Below are 14,521 nucleotides of genomic sequence, written 5' to 3' on the forward strand. Positions count from 1 at the left end.
TTTTTAGGGCCTGATACCCTCTGGTCCCCCCAAAACCTTCCCTGGGGGACCCCAGACTCAGATGCCTTGAGTCCTACAACAAAGGGAAACAACCCCCTCCCTTGTTTCCTGGTTACTTCCTCCCAGGCTCCCCTCCCTGGACGACCCTAGGAGATTCCCTGCTTCCAGTCCTGGAAACACAAGTACCGAGAGAGCTAATCTCTCTCCCCCCAACCCCTCACCCAGAGGGTATACAAAGTCAGGCTCAGTAAATCTAACACAAAGAGATTTTCCCCCTGACTTCTTCCTCCCACCAATTCCCTGGTGAGCTGCAGACTCAATTCCCTGGAGTCCCCACTAAAGAAAAACTCCAACAGGTCTTAAAAAGAAAGCTTTATATAAAAAAGAATGAAAAAGACATTAAAAATAATCTCTGTATAAGGTGAAAATATACAGGGTCAATTGCTTAAAGGAAAAAAATGAATAAACAGCCTTATCCAAAAAGAATACAATTTAAAACATTCCAGCAACTACACACATGTAAATACAAAAGAAAAACAATATAAACCTATTGTCTTACTATCCTTGTACTTACAACCTGTAATTAGAAGATTAGAAAGCCAGGAGATAGGAAAATCACTCTCAGAGCCGAGAGGGTCAGAGCCAAGACAAAGAACAAAGAACTCACACCCAAAACTTCCCTCCACCCAGATTTGAAAAAGTCTTGTTTCCTGATTGGTCCTCTGGTCAGGTGTTTCAGGTTCCCTGTGTTAACCCTTTACAGGTAAAAGAACCTTAACCCTTAGCTATCTGTTTATGACAGAAGGGACCTCAGGAGGTCATCTAGTCCAACTCCTTGCTCAAAGCAGGACCAATTCCCAACTAAATCATCCCAGCCAGGGATACCAGCTGCCAACTAGGCATCAACCTGTTGATCACTACTAACTGAGCCCGAAAATCTATCCAGCTTTCTATCCATCTTATAGTGCATTCATCCAATCCATACTTTTTTAACTTGCTGGCAAGAATACTGTGGAAGACCATAACAAAGGCTTTCCTAAAGTCAAGATTTATCACATCCACCACTCTCCCCATATTCACAGAGCCAGTTACTTCATCATAGAAGGCAATCAGGCTGGTCAGGCATGACTTGCCCTTGGTGAATCCATGTTGACTGTTCCTGATCACTTTCCTCTCCTCCAAGTCCTTCAAAATGGATTCCTTGAGGACTTGCTCCATGATTTTGCTGGGGACTGAAGTGAGGTTGACCAGTCTGTAGTTCCCCACGTTCTCTTTCTTCCCTTTTTAAAATATGGGCACTATATTTGCCTTTTTGCAATCATCTGGGACCTCCCTCAATCGCCACGAATTTTCAAAGATAATGGCCAATGGCTCTGCAATCACATCAGCCAACTCCTTTAGCACCCTCGGATGCATTAGATCTGGACCTATGGACTTGTGCATGTGCAGCTTTTCTAAATAGTCCTTAACCTGTTCTTTCACTACTGAGGGCTGCTCACCTCCTCCCCATACTGTGTTGCCCAGTGCAGCAGGCTGGGAACTGACCTTGTCTGTGAAGACTGAGGCAAAAAATGCATTGAGTACTTCAGCTTTTTCCACATCATCTATCACTATGTTGCCTCCCTCATTCAGTAAGGGACCCGCACTTTCCCTGACCTTCTTCTTCTTGCTAACATACCTGTAGAAACCCTTCTTGTTACCCTTCACATCGCCTGCTAGTTGCAACTCCAGTTGTGCCTTGGCCTTCCTGATTACACTCCTGCATGCCTTAGCAATATCTTTATACTCCTCCCTAGTCATCTGTCCAGATTTCCACTTCTTGTAACCTTCCTTTTTGAGTTTAAGATCACTGAAGATTTCACTGTTAAGCCAAGCTGGTCACCTGCCATATTTCCTATTCTTTCTGCACTTGGGGATGGTTTGTTCCTGTGCCCTCAATAAGGCTTCTTTAAAATACAGCCAGCTCTCCTGGACTGGTCCTGTGATGCACTGAAGGCTCATGCATAAGGATTCTCCAAAGGCCAATCAGCCTAGGACAGGCACAGTATGTGAAGCAGTGGCAAGACCTGGAGGCAGACTGAGTTCAGGGTGTGTCTGAGTTAACTTTTCCAGTGATAACCAAGTAGCATGAATGCAGGATCACTTTCCAGTGGAATCCTGGCACGGAGGAGGTGATGGTGTCAGTCACTTACAGAATCTGCTCAGTGTCTTTGAAGTTCTGGCTCTTCAATCACACAGGGCTGTCCTCTCCATTCACCTAGCTCTGATTTGGCAAAGAAAACTGAAGGTTAAACGTAGGCCTTGATAATAAAGGGTCTTGGGACCAACCACACTACTTCAGCTGTATAAGTGTGTATCCTCACCTTTAGGGGCATGTGTACAGTACCCCCCTCATGCGTGATGCAGAGTTGCAGGGGACTTCACTTCTTTTATTCCCCCCTCTGGCCAGTTCCTTGACCTGCAACAGCCTTTCACAGCCTACGTCTTCTCCCAGCTCCCGGGCAGGGTGTTCTGTGGCTGGGCCCTGCGGCCAAGTCACATGAAAGTCTAAACACCTTCTGGGGCAGCACAGACAAATCGCAAATGAAAGTCCATACAAATCTGCAAACTAACAGCCCTTCGCTGTAGCTCCCTTACCAGCCCTCTCTCAGGGCTTCCCCTGCAGCCCCCTATCTTGCTCCTGTGGGGTTCTTACTCTATTGCAAGGGTAGGTAACCTATGGCACGCGTGCCGAAGGCGGCATGTGAGCTGATTTTCAGTGGCACTCACACTGCCCGGGCCTGGCCACCGGTCCGGGGGGCTCTGCGTTTTAATTTAGTTTTAAATGAAGCTTCTTAAACATTTTTTAAAATGTATTTACTTTATATACAACAATAGTTTAGTTTTATATATTATAGACTTATAGAAAGAGACCCTCTACAAACGTTAAAATGTATTACTGGCACGCAAAACCTTAAATTAGAGTGAATCAATGAAGACTCGGCACACCACTTCTGAAAGGTTGCCAACCCCTGTTCTATTGTATTCAGCGTGTTAAAGCATTTCCCAGGGCTCCTCTTCATCGGAGAGACTTGTTGCCTCTACAGCCTTAACTCTTTCTCCAAGTAAGCCCCCTCTGACTACTTATAGGGCTTAGCTCTACCCCCTCTAATCAGGAGACCATGGCTCACCCCTCAGGTGCAGAGCATGACTAACTGGGTTCCTGCCCTTGCCTGGCAGGTGATGGGGGGTTATGCCCAGTCACAAGCTGATATTGTGAAGGAGCATGGAGTTTCATCACTTAAGCAAAACTAGAAATAAACTTATAACAAGCACCATAAGACTACTTAGAGACGTTCAGAGAAACAGGAGTGTTTTAACTACCCAGCACTTCACATACTGGTAAAAGTTGTTCTGTTCTTTATGGGAATTCATACCACCCTCATCACCAAAGTAGCTGAGCACCTGCCAGTCATGCATTGTACAACGTGACCGACATCTGTCTATGGTTCGTTCTCTTGTTCACTCTGCTTGTAGGAGAATTTTATTTTGGTAGGGTTTTTTAAATGTACACATGGTGTTTTTATTGGAGAAAGTAAGCCAAAGAAATGTGCCTTGAACTTGGCGCTCAAATGTTGAGGTTTGTGATGGTCTTTGGTTCTTGTGGCAGTCTGTTCCAGTTGGAAGTAACGGAGGAGGAGAAGGACCTCAGAGTATTGGTTGATTACAGGATTACTATGAGCCGCCAATGTGATATGGCCATTAAAAAAGCTAATGCAGTTTTAGGATGCATCAGGTGAGGTATTTCCAGCAAAGATAAGGAGCTGTTAGTACCATTATACGAGGCACTGGTAAGACCTCATCTGGAATACTGTGTGCAGTTCTGGTCTCCCATGTTTAAGAAGGATAAATTCAAACTGGAACAGGTTCAGAGTCGGGCTACTAGGATGATCTGAGGAATGGAAAACCTGTCTTATGAAAGGAGACTCAAAGAGCTTGGCATGTTTAGCCTAACCAAAAGAAGGTTGGGGGGGATATGATTGTTCTTGTCCTAAACGGATAGTTACAAGTTACTGGAACAGAAGTACTTCATATCTCTTTTGCCTGTAAAGGGTTAACAAGATCAGTGAGCCAGGCTGTCACCTGACCAGAGGACCAATCAGGGGACAGGATACTTTCAAATCTTGAGGGAGGGAAGTTTGTGTGTGTGCTCTTAGTTTTTGGTTGTTGTTCACTCTGGGGGCTCAGAGGGACCAGACGTGCAACCAGGTTTCTCTCCAATCTCTCCGATACAGGCTCTTATAAGTTCAGAATAGTGAGTACTAGGTAGATAAAGCGAGTTAGGCTTATGGTTGTTTTCTTTATTTGCAAATGTGTATTTGGTTGGAAGGAGCTCAAATGTGTATTTGGCTGAAAGGAGTTCAAATTTATATTTTGCTGAAAGGATTTTAATTTGTACTTGAATACTTAGGCTGGGAGGGTATTCCCAGTGTCTATAGCTGAAAGACCCTGTACCTATTCCATTTTAAATTTACAAAGATAATTTTTACTATTTTTCTTTCTTTAATTAAAAGTTTCTTGTTTAAGAACCTGATTGTTTTTTTATTCTGGTGTGAGACCGCAGGGGACTGGGTCTGGATTCACCAGGGAATTGGTGGGGAGAAAGGAGGGAAGGGGGAGAGAGAGGCCAATATTTCTCTCTGTGTTAGGATTACTATCTCTCTCAGGGAGAATCTAGGAGGGGAAGAGAGGAGGAGGGGGGAAGGTGCATTTTCCTCTCTGTTTTAAGATTCAAGGAGTTTGAATCACAGTGATCTTCCAGGGTAACCCAGGGAGCGGAAGCCTGGGAGAAGCAACGGTGAGGGAAAGGGTTTACTTTCCTTGTGTTAAGATCCAGAGGATCTGGGTCTTGGGGGTCCCCGGGCAAGGTTTTGGGGGGACCAGAGTGTACCAGGCACTGGAATTCCTGGTTGGTGGCAGCGCTACAGGTTCTAAGCTGGTAATTGAGATTAGAGGAACTCATGCTGGTACCCCACCTTTTGGACGCTAAGGTTCAGAGTGGGGAATTGTACCATGACAGCTCTATATAAATATTTCAGAGCAATTAACATTAGGGAGGAAGAGGAATTAGTTAAGCTTAGTACCAATGTGGACACAAGAACAAATGGATACAAACTGGACACTAGGAAGTTTAGACTTGAAATTAGACGAAGGTTTCTAACCATTAGAGGAGTGAAGTTCTGGAACAGCCTTCCAAGGGGGAGTAGTGGGGGCAAAAGACATATCTGGCTTTAAGACTAAGCTTGATCAGTTTATGGAGGGGATGGTATGATGGGGTAGCCTAATTTTGGCAATTAATTTAGCAATTGATCTTTGATTACACTGCTCTACAGCCAAAATGCTTCTGAAATAAATGTAGTCCAATTTTACTAATTCTGGGTCACTGAGAACGAAAATGATGCTTAAAATTGTTGATTGGCTCTAGTTTTCAAGATATGCTATTGGGTCAGTCTATACGACCCTTGACTTGGGAATGGCGGAGGATACATGAGTTATAAAGGGAAGGGATCTCAATGTAACCAGAAATGACTAAAATACATCTTTGACTGGATCTATGAATAAATCTATGACTGGGTTTGGACAGTACTTGCTTTAAGGCAAAACAATGAATGATGCAATGTGAAGCTAGTATTGCATCATACAGGATATGAATTGCATCATGTTATTTCTAGAAGTCATGGATGATGCAATCATAACGAAGCTTACATCACTCTGCTGAACAAATTGCCCTATATCAGCTCTAGAAATCATACAGTGTCCTGCTCTCTTATTTGTCAGTGTTTGATTTTGCAAAGGGACACATTTCTGTTTAGCCAAAGTGAGCAGAGATGCCTCGTACTTGTGTGAACAGTGCAGATAACTTCTGCTATGTTTGTAGTGAAGTGACTTTTGCATCACAAAAGCGCAGTATAACCACTATGGTTAAGAAAGCCTATCACCTTTATTTTGGCTGCAAAATTGGCGATCAGGACAAGAGGTGGGCCCCACACATATGCTGCAACACTTGTGCAACAAATCTTCGCCAGTGGTTGAACAGGAAAAGGAAATCTATGCCTTTTACAGTGCCAATGATTTGGAGAGAGCCAACAGATCATACCAGCAATTGTTACTTCTGCATGGTGCCTCCAGTTGGGAAAGGTGTGTCAAAGAAGAAAAAGTGGACTGTGCATTATGCAAACATTCCATCAGCTATATGCCCAGTACCCCACGGAGAAGAACTGCCAGTTCCTGATGCACCAGAATCATTCTCACTTGAGTCAGACGAGGAAGAGGAAGAGGATGAAACTTCTGGTCCTGAACCATCAATGTCACAGGACCCACATTTTCTCCCATCTTCCTCCTCTGAACCACACCTCATAACACAAGGTGAACTGAATGACCTTGTCAGGGATTTGGAACTACTCAAGAGTAAGGCAGAGCTGTTGAGCTCCAGACTACAGCAGTGGAATCTCCTGGCAGGCTTTCAGGGCAAATGGAGCCCATCAATGTTTGCAGACTATTGCTGGACAGTGACAAGAGATGCTCCATTTAATGACTACAAGAGACAAGCCAAGAAGCGCTGAGTAGACACTGAATAGAGGACTAAACTATGTACATAATAGTTTTTTGCCTTTTGTTTCATAATAAATTTTATTTATATAATCCTTTTGCTGATATTTAAAGTGTTACATAAACAGGACAGGTGAAATATTATCATGTAAAGCAACCATAGACACATGAAAAGACCTAGGTTTACAATTTATGATTAAAACTCTACTATCTACACAATATACATAGACATAAAATGTAAAAAACTTAAATATCTTAGAAACAGTAGCCAATCAGTTGTTTTAATTGTCATATTTGAATTCAGCACATCAAAATACATAATAAATATCACATTTTATCTCTGAAGCAGACGACTTCTCAAAAATTATAGACAGTGTTATCAGCAGGTAAGTATGCCCAATGGTCTGTGATGGGATGTTAGATGAGTTGAGATCTGAGTTACTACAGAGAATTCTTTCCTGGGTGCTGGCTGGTGAGTCTTGCCCACATGCTGAGGGTTTAACTGATCACCATATTTGGGGTCGGGAAGGAATTTTCCTCCAGGGCAGATTGGCAGAGGCCCTGGAGGTTTTTCTCCTTCCTCTGCAGCATGAGGCACGGGTCACTTGCTGGAGGATTCTCTGCAGCTTGAGGTCTTCAAACCACAATTTGAGGACTTCAATAACTTAGACATAGGTTAGGGGTTTGTTATAGAAGTGGATGGCTGAAATTGTGTGGCCTGCATTGTGCAGGAGGTCAGACTAGATGATCATAATGGTCCCTTCTGACCTTAAAGTCTATGAGTCTAGGACCAGCCCCCAGGAAAGCTCAGCCATCCACACAGACGAGCTGCACCCTTGTGGTATAGCTCCAGTGGGCCAGAAAATGGAGCTGTTGACCCAGGCTTCATTCCAAAGCCTTAGGCTATTTTAGACATCATGGGCCCATGCCACTGAGAGAGAGAGGGACCTTCAACTCACCTCAGGGGAAGCCAGGATAGAGCTCAGAGAAGGTGTCATGGTAGCCCACATGAGGGAGAAGATGTGTTATAGTATTTTATAGAGAGAAGTTTTCCTAAGTGCTGAAGGTTTCGAGGCCAGGTATATCACATGGCTGTAGTCCAGTTGGGAAGCAACGAACATGTGAATAACGAGGCCAGTTGATTGTCTTTCGCGATGGGATGGAGTTTCTTAGCCAGGCAGAGATGGTAGAAAGCATTATTGAGGGATGCTGCTATGCGAGAGTTCAGCATCAGTGTGGAACCCAGGAGCACTCCTAGACTGAAGACTGAACTGACCAATTGCAGGTATAAGCCTCCCACCACAGGCGGCTGCACTATGGCTGCAAACTCATCAAAACACTTTCCTCTGCCCACCAACACAGTAGCGTAGCTGGGGGGAGCAGGGGGAGCGGCTGCTCCCCCCAAGCACATTCACCAAAAGTAGCAACTTTCTGTGCAGCCAGCACTGGGCTCCGGAGCTGGATTTTGCTTGCTCTCGGCTCTGCATCGCCTTCCCGCATCCCCAGCCCGGCTCGCTCCGGGGCTGCAGGCGGTGGTGGCTGGTTGCCTGGCTCCCCAGCTATGAGGAGGAGGAGGATCCTGCCCACCCGCAACAGTCCAGCTCTCTCAGCCAATCCCCGCTTGGCACACGCTGCGCAGGCAGGGGTGGGCTCTGCTGGGCGGTGAAGGGGCAGCAGCGCAGCACCCCAGTGCGTTGGGGGGAGGGGCACTGAGGAGCAGCAGGTGCGTGGAGAAAGCTCGCCACTGCTGCAGGTTGTTGAGGGACAGAAGGGGACTGAGCACTCAGGACTGGGCGAGGACTGAAGGTAACTGCTCCTAATGCCCCCTCACCCCCTTTACACACACACACATGTATAAGAAGTTAAAATTGGAAATGCAGTTTTGTGAGACCTGTATTTATAATTTTTTTCACTGTTCAGAAAGCAACCTGTTTCCCACAAACTAGAAAAAAACACAGTTGTGTAGGGGAGATGGAATTTTTTTGGTGTGAAAAAAAGTATTAAGGCTTAATTTTTCAAATAATGACAAGATTGATTAATATGGAAGGTAATGACTGACTTCTGCCTCATTGGCTCAGTTTCTTAAGAGTTTTTTAGATCAAAATGAAAGATAATTCAGAGTAGTTCAGAAAGATTGTTCATAAACATGGTATGTTCTTGAACTAAAACTAAATCTGATCTAACATAAAAAAAATTCTCTTAACTTAATGTCACCTAGAACGTTAGCATTTTAGGAAAAGAGTTTAAGCAATGCAATCATTCATTAACTCAGTAATAATATTGGCTTACAGACTCTGTCTGTACAAAGCTGTAAAACCACATAACTGATTCCCCCCCTCCCTTTGCCTTTCTCCTTTCATTGCAGTCCTTGATCTTGGTGACAAATCTGTAGAGAATTAAGAAACTGGTCTAGGCGAGAGAATGTCTCACTATAAAACACTGGAAAGCTGTGTATATGTTGGAGACTACTATATACTGGCGTTGATCTATGTGCAGAACTCTCATGGACATCACTGGTTTTGTGCAAAAATTTAGGATAGAATGTTAAAGACTTTTTTTTAAAACGAGAAATACTTTAGTGTATTCTTTTATACACAAAGTGTACTCATTTCCAGGAGAACCAGAAGTGTGACAGATTCTGTGGATCAGATACAGGGCTGTATCTTAACTGTGCTTAGTGCAGCTTGTGAAGGAAAGAGGGGTAAAGGTGCTTTAAGGTGACAGTTATGTCTCCTCAGTCTCACTGCTGACTAGCTGCACACCCAGTGCTCAGAATTGCCTGCTAAATGCTTCAGCCATGTCACTTTTTCACTTAGCTATATCCTGAATAGTGGTGACTGGGAATGAGGTGGGGGGGGGAGTGTAGCAGATGCCAATTTGAGGTGAATATTCTCTTGGCCAGATTCTACTGGGTTTATGGTGCTTTGTGCTATGGACTGGAGCAAAGTGGCTGATGAATAACCAGGAATCTGGTTAATAATTATTCTCTAAATTCAGCTTTCTTCTTTCTCTCTCTGTGAATTATCACTAATTCAAAATAGTAGTGTGCAAGTTGACTGGATAATGGTAATAGCATAATCTCTTGTTATAACATTGTAAACCCTACTACCTGATTTTTATATTAAACACTTACTATATGTAATACAATGAATATGACAGAAACAAAACCTAGGAAAACGTTATTCTTTCTGCATCTTATTTAAAGTTTTCCAGTAATCTCCTCTTGCTTCAGAATGCCTCATGCGTCACCCATACTGTTTGCAATAGGATTCAACCTGTGGCTTGGCTGCTGACTCTTTACTGCTTCCTGAAGAGCTGGGAGCTCAATATTCATCTCAGATAGATACTATATGCAGAAGCACTACTCTGTATATATTGAGGCGGGTGGAGAATTATTGACCTTGTGCATATGTAATGGTGTTTGGTGTTTGTAAGACAAGGTATAATAGTCACACTTCCAAATTGCAATGAACTGTGGAAAAGTTCCTTTTTAGTGTGAGAGATGTTACTTAAACCTAGATGCACTCCCCTTCCCCACTCCCAGCCCTACGCATGCTGACTTGGAAATATCACTGCTGTAGTATTAGCTTTTAAGAGAGCTTCACATGCACCACTTCTAGTAGTACAGTAAGTTAAAACAAGCTACAGTATATTGGGACATTAATACTCTATTACAGTGTTTGCATTAGCATATTAAAAACAATAACACTTAACAGACCAGTATATCCAGGACATTACTAGCAAACTTTTCACCCACCGATACCTAGTAGTTGCACTGTTATCTCCCATAGCTACTTACATTGCAGCTTTTTTTGTTAAAACTAAATTGGGAAGACAGACTGCTGATTCAGAACTTGTTTAATGGTTACTTTATTGCTAAAGGGTGTAGTGGGGTGTAGGCTTAGAGGGAGGAAGGTTTTTATGATGTAGGGAAGATCAGGTGTTTTATCCAAAACCAGAATATGAATGGTGCTGGCAGGGCCGGCTCCAGGCACCAGCATTCCAAGCAGGTGCTTGGAGCGACAATCTGCAAGGGGCGGCAGTCCCTGTGTTTTTGCCCATAAGCAGTGCACCGAATTGCCACCGCAGATGGCGGGGGCAATCCGTGTGCCGTTAGGGCGGCACATGCGTTTCCGCAGCGGCGGCAATTCAGCAGCAGCATCTATGTTCAGCTGCCTACGGCGGCAAATCGGCGCGCTGCTTGGGGCGGCAAAAACAGAGAGCCAGCCCTGGGTGCTGGTCTTCTTGGTGGCTAACCTTGAATTATTGTCAAAAGTAAGAAGGTGCACTCTTCTCTTTCCTCACATTTTGGTTGAGGATTCCATTGATAAAGGGATTGGCCTCAAATACCTGGTGGTAGGACTCTTCCATGGTGTAGTTTTCATCTTAGGTGGCCTGGTCCTAATTATATTAAAGCATGTTCTTTAGTCTTTGTAATTATCTGTTATAACTCTGTAGCTTGTTATGAAGGCAGGAGTAAAATAAAAGTAGCTGCAATAGTTGCACAGTTAACTAAAACTGAAAATGTACATAATTTAAATCAGATTCCTAATCTTAATTTTTGCTTAATAAATAAGTCCATAAGAAAATTCTGTTGGGAAACTGCTACAGGTTTATTTAGAAACTGCACTTCTCCTATATAGGTCATAAGGATCCTACCTGTCTGAAGACTGGCTGCTCTTTCTTTCTTTGATCTGCAGAGTGACTGATGTGTTTCAGATATCAGTTGTGGGTACAGGAGGGTTTCATTGCATCTTCTCTCTTGGCCCCAGCTACGGTTCTCCCTTCTTGTTGCATTGATAGTGGGTGGGTGTGACTCGCTTTTTTTTTTAAATCATATATGCTAGGGACAGTCGTGTCCTCTTCTCCTCTCCTGATGTCGGTGTAGATGCAGGCAGTGCAAAATGTACTACAGTCATATAGTATCTCAAATGCAAAGCTGCATTTCACTGATCTGAGGTTTGAAGAACAATGTGGAACTAGCTATTTTACGGGATGTCTAGATTTCATTCCTGTAGCAGGAAGAGGGGTGGGTGTGGGGAGGGGGTGTGAGAGAGAGAGAGAGAGAGATGCCTTTTTGGTGACTTTAGTATTACGATCTATTATAAATAAAGTGCATTTCATTGATTGATTTTAAAATGAAATTAGTAACTGGAAAAAATGGCCAGTATTTTTTTTTAAACCTGTGACAATTATAAACTACTGTAATCTGTCATTTACTTTCTAGAATCTAAAGTATATCTAAGTATAATCTAAAGTTCTTCTGCAAAACGCTGGCTGTGCAAACCCTTCCGTGGCTTGATCATTCTTGTGTTCTTATTTTAAGTACAAAATAAATATGTATAGTGAATTTAAAAGTATGTAATTAGTAATTTGATATGTCAGGTGGTGCCTTTTTTTATGTGTTCGCTCTCCCTGATATTAGAACCCGGCTACGCCACTGCACCAACATGGCTTTTCTCTAGTTCAGATTCAGCGTAAGTCAGCTGCTCTTCTTCTTGTCTGCTCTTATAAAATGGGTCAACACATCTGTTGGGAAGGGGAGGCATTAAAATATGCCCCCACTGCAGCACATGTGTTTACCAATACCACTGCAGGTGTTTGGAGATCCACCAACCCCAAAGTGCCTTTCAATTTGCTGTTAAAATCACAAACACAAAATTTTTCAGTGCATTGGCCCATCTTTATGCCACAAACTGTTAATGTTTCTAAGTATATTGTGTTTAATTTTTCATAAATAAGACCCAATGTGTTTCTGCCTTTAGCGCACATCCAAAAGCAGCTTTCAGTATTCCAGACAGATGCCTCCTCCTTCACGGTGTTACAACACAGATTTAACCAGGAGCCATGGGAGCTCTGACCCTTTAAATCCCAGCCCCAGCCCGGCCGCCGGAGCTGCGGGTGGGATTCAAAGGGCTCTGGGCTGCCCACTGCGGCAGGGAGCCCAGAGCCCTTTAAATCCCTGCCGCGGAAGCCAGTGCAGTCCGGCATGGTGTACTGGCTCTTGCCGGTACGCCGTTCCGGACCGGACCGACTTACTCTCACCTCTGATCGGATGCTAAACATGTTAGCAGCATTGATGACCTCAGAGGTGAGGCAGGCACCCCCGAAGGCAAGACAACAAATAGGAGATAATGATGGGAAGCCCGACAATAACCATCAAACGATAACAGCAGAAAACCCCAAGATTAACACCACTTAAGGACTAATGATTATAGGATGACATTGCAAAATGCATGGACTCGAATGGGAATTTACAACTATAAAGCTAGGGTGTTTTGCCATGGAACTCTGGGTTCAGTCCTGAAAAGCCTAAGAGCATCAGATCGTGACCGACAGAGCCCAGCTCCTCACTCGTGCTCAATCTAATTGGCCATTAGATTGACTTGCGCTACAACAGACTGGTAACTGTAAACATCAAGTGGCAGAACTCTGTGTGTGTGTGTGTGTGTGTGTGTGTGTGTGTGTGTAAAGCATATGCTAACTTGTACTTTCAATAAATGGGGCGTATTTGCCTTTTCCCCCTGAAAAGTTCCCATGTGCTTTGTATGAGCATAACAGCCTCGCTTCCTCCATATCCATATATGGTTTCATACACGCTCTCATTGTTCTTACTTATAGCCTTCCTCTTTTCTAGAATCAAACCTACATGTTTCTGCCAGGAAGTTCTCGAAATTCCTCGCTTTCTCACTCCATATATCTTTCAGACAGGTAAATCTTATTTTTGATGTTCATTATTCATTCTTTCCATATGTTCAAACCATCTTAACTTTCCAATTATTATCATGTTTGCAATTTAATTTTAAAATTTATATTATCTTCTTATCCTAACATTACTTACCCTATTAATCAATGTTCTCCCACACATATTTCTCAATAAAAGCATTCCCACTGTATTTATTCAGCTTTCATCCTAATATCATAAATTAAGTATATACCCAGAGTAATGGAATTTATATTAATTATTTTTATGCCTAACTTACAGATGGCGAAGCGAGGCCCAATCGACATATTTATCAAGCAGAGACATCCAGTTGCTGAACATGCAAGTAATTCTGAATCAGATAATGGCAATGTAAATAAAACGAAAGTATTGTTAACAGAAAGACTTTGTACTAGCTTTACTCAGAAATATGACTCCTCATACATTCAGTTCGGTTTTGTAGCCACGAATGATGGTGGAGTGCCAAAACCGCAGTGCGTTATTTGTGGCGATGTGTTGGCTAATGACGCAATGAAGCCATCAAACTCAAGAGGTATTTAAATACAAAACATAATGAAATTAGTTCAAAGCCGAAAGAGTTCTTCAAAAGAAAGCATGTTGATTTAAAAGGCTGTCAGAAACAGATCTTTGAAGTGTCACACACAAATACTTGTGCTTTGTGAGCTTCTTATAAAGTAGCACTTTGCGTTGCTAAGGTTAAAATGCCATACACAATTGGTGAGACACTAGTGATAGGCTGCATTAAAGATGTCTGCATGGAAATGCTGGGCAAGCTGGCAGCAAAGAAAGTGGCTCAGGTGCCACTTTCAAAAGGCAGTGTAGCTTGACGAATTCATGACCTGGCTCACGATATGGAAGATCAGCTCACAGGACAGATTAAATTAGCAAAGTACTTTTCTTTGCAGCTTGATGAACGTTCAGACGTTGCTAATACGGCAATTCTGATGGCGTATGTGCTCTTTGAACATGAGGGTGATTTGAAGGAAGAGTTTTTGTTTTCTGCTTCTCTATGAACAAAAACAACTAGTTCTGAAGTGTTCAAGACTGTGAGCGACTACAGCGTTAACAAATATGGGTTGGATTTCAAGTTTTGTGTAGGCGTATGTTCTGCTGGCACTGCCGCAATGACAGGATGGCATTCTGGAGTAGTTATGTAGATTAATGTGCTTGCAGCCAAATGAAAGTCTACGCACTGCTTCCTTCACCGAG

The 14,521-nt window shown here is 43.1% G+C and overlaps 1 long non-coding RNA gene across 1 annotated transcript; it reads left to right on the plus strand.

Annotated features, from left to right (window-relative positions):
- The first annotated feature begins 8,257 nt into the window (after positions 1–8,257).
- LOC127055923 (uncharacterized) lies at positions 8,258–13,963 on the plus strand. Its single transcript, XR_007775664.1, has 3 exons — positions 8,258–8,394; positions 13,226–13,299; positions 13,574–13,963. It is a non-coding gene; the product is annotated as an uncharacterized LOC127055923 (long non-coding RNA).
- The last annotated feature ends 558 nt before the right edge of the window (positions 13,964–14,521 follow it).

Source organism: Gopherus flavomarginatus, chromosome 7 (genome assembly GCF_025201925.1).
Source record: "Gopherus flavomarginatus isolate rGopFla2 chromosome 7, rGopFla2.mat.asm, whole genome shotgun sequence".
Lineage (NCBI taxonomy): Eukaryota > Metazoa > Chordata > Testudines > Testudinidae > Gopherus > Gopherus flavomarginatus.